The sequence below is a fragment of the Rattus norvegicus genome, chromosome 16 (genome assembly GCF_036323735.1).
Source record: "Rattus norvegicus strain BN/NHsdMcwi chromosome 16, GRCr8, whole genome shotgun sequence".
NCBI lineage: Eukaryota > Metazoa > Chordata > Mammalia > Rodentia > Muridae > Rattus > Rattus norvegicus.
Genome location: NC_086034.1, coordinates 85030896 through 85033779, shown reverse-complemented (window position 1 = coordinate 85033779; position 2884 = coordinate 85030896). Strand labels below are relative to the sequence as shown.

The 2884-nt window shown below is 47.8% G+C and overlaps 1 pseudogene; it reads left to right on the top strand.

Annotated features, from left to right (window-relative positions):
• The first annotated feature begins 1151 nt into the window (after positions 1-1151).
• Gapdh-ps18 (Glyceraldehyde-3-phosphate dehydrogenase, pseudogene 18) lies at positions 1152-2267 on the top strand (annotated as a pseudogene).
• The last annotated feature ends 617 nt before the right edge of the window (positions 2268-2884 follow it).

The following is a 2884-nucleotide window of genomic DNA, read 5'->3' as shown; positions in this document are numbered from 1 at the left end:
CCCACACCTACCTGCTTGCAGTCAGGAACAGACCACATGAGCTCTCACAGCTATTGCAACGAAATGTGGCTGCCTCTCTCAGTCTTGGTTAATCAGCATGCAATGCCATACAGCTCTCCCTCCAGATTCTGCTATTTCCTGCAGCCAGGGCTGAGGGTCAAAGCTTTGAGGTGCTCAGGACATGATTTTGTGCTGGGGAAAACACATGATCTCTTTCCCCAAAATCCACTCTACCAAAGTCAAAAGGAAGACTCTTATAACATACTGAAGAGCACTGGGGTTCTCTTTACCACAAACCCTCTGGGAGGATTCCTATCCACACACCCCAACAGTCAAAAACCAAACCATTTTCCAGATGCTGCTAAAGAGAGTGTGCTGGATGACCGCATTCTATAGGTCTCTGTCCAGATTCTGTGGTAATATCAGAAATCGCCCCTGAGTGCTGGCAGTCCTTTTTCTGGGTTTCTTCACAGACATACAGCAAACAGTTCAAGAGTCAGCACATGACCACAGATTGAGTCTAGAGAAGCCATTGAAGAAAGGCTCACATGCAAATGAGAACATCACCATGATGCTGGGTTCTCAGGGCCCTCAGACAAGGACCTTACTTACCAGAAGGGAAGGCAGATGGTAACAAGCAGAAACACCCATATATTTACATCAATACAGGACAGCCATTATGCCTGGCAGAGATCAACAAGAAGTGAAAGAAGTAACCATTTAAGAGGAAATCTGGTAAGAATGTAACCATTTAAGGAGGAGATCTGGTAACAATGTAACCATTTAAGCAGGAGATCTGGTAACAATGCAGCAAGTAGACTATGTGATGTAATGATGGGACTTCACCAAAGGGAGACTCAAAAAGCAGATTCAGAAACAGCAGAAAAGTGGTCATCTTTGAAGTGTCTGCCTACAACCATAAGGTCCTGAGAACCCATGTAAAAAAAGCCAGGCATGACAGCCCCCATCTGTAATTTTACCACCAAGGAGGTACATGTAGAAGAACCCTGGTCTTACTGATCAGTCTGATCCATCTGTGATCTCCAAATTCCATGAAGATACTCTGTCCAAAAAAGTAAGGTGAAGGCTCTTTCCTGTTCCAGAGACAGCTGCATCTTCTCCTGCAGTGCCAGCCTCGTCCCGTAGACAAGATGGTGAAGGTCAGTGTGAATGGATTTGGCCATATGGGCACCTGGTTACCAGAGCTGCCTTTTCTGCATCTGGCAAAGTAGAGATTGTTGCCATCAATGACCCCTTCATTGACCTCAACTACATGGTCCACATGTTCCAGTATGGCTCTACCCACAGCAAGTTCAACGGCACAGTCAAGGCTGAGAATGGGAAGCTTGTCATCAACGGGAAGTCCATCACCATCTTCCAGGAGCGAGATCCCGCTAACATCAAATGGGGTGACGCTGGTGCTGAGTATGTCGTGGAGTCTACTGGTGTCTTCACCACCATAGATGAGGCTGGGACTCACTTGAAAGGTGGGGGGGTTGGGGATTTAGCTCAGTGGTAGAGCGCTTGCCTAGGAAGCGCAAGGCCCTGGGTTCGATCCCCAGCTCCGAAAAAAAGAACCAAAAAAAAAAAAAAAAGAAAGGTGGGGCCATAGGAGTCATCATCTCTGCCCCTTCGGCCAATGCCCCCAGGTTTGTGATGGGTGTGAACCACAAGAAATAGGACAGCTCGCTCAAGATTGTCAGCAATGCATCCTGCACCACCAACTGCTTAGCCCCCCTGGCCAAGGTCATCCATGACAACTTTGGCCTCATGGAAGGGCTCCTGACCACAGTCCATGCCATCACTGCCACTCAGAAGACTGTGGATGGCTCCTCTGGAAAGCTGTGGCATGATGGCCATGAGCTATCCAGAGCATCATCCTTGTATCCACTGGTGGTGCCAAGGCTGTGGACAAGGTCATCCTAGAGCTGAATGGGAAGCTCACTGGTATGGCCTTCCATGTTCCTACCCCCAATGTATCCGTTGTGGATCTGACATGCTGCCTGAAGAAACCTGCCAAGTATGATGACATCAAGAAGGTGGTGAAACAGGCATCTGAGGGCCCACTAAAGGTCATCCTGGGCTACACTGAGGACCAGGTTGTTTCCTATAATTTCAACAGCAACTCCTACTCTTCCACCTTTGATGCTGGGGCTGGCATTTCTCTCAATGACAACTTTGTAAAGCTCATTTCCTGGTATGACAATGAATACAGCTACAGCAACAGGGTGGTAGACCTCATGGCCTGCATGGTCTCCAAGGAATAATAAACCCTAGGCCACCCACCTCAGCCCAGCAAGGATACTGAGAGCAAGAGAAAGGACCTCAAGTTGCTGAGGAGTTCCTATCTCAACTCGGCCCCCAACACTGAACATCTCCCTCACAGTTCCCATCTCAGACCCCCATAATAACAGGAGGGGTCTAGGGACTCCACTCTATAAAGTATTGCTGCACCCACAAAAAAAAAGTAAGGTTAAGAATGATTGAGACAGGCTCTCTACAAGTACACATCTCTGTCTCTGTTCCTGTCTCTCTCACTGTCTATCTACCCCCTCTTACACACACATGCACGCACACACACACACACACACACACACACACACACACACACACACACACACACACGCACCAAATAAATACAACTTTAAAGTGTGTGTGTTTAACAGAGATGAAATAGCTCAGCTGACAGGATGGATCAGAAGCTGGGCCTACCATTCACAGAAGCACAGAGCATTAGTGTACATCATGCAAACATTGCCATGCTCACAGGAGAGCACCCTGGGACTTAGAGTGGAAGAAAAATGGATGGAGACTTCTTTGTTTTTATTCATTTTACATCCCTATCACTGTCAGCCTTCCCAGTTCCTTCCCCACAATCCCTCCT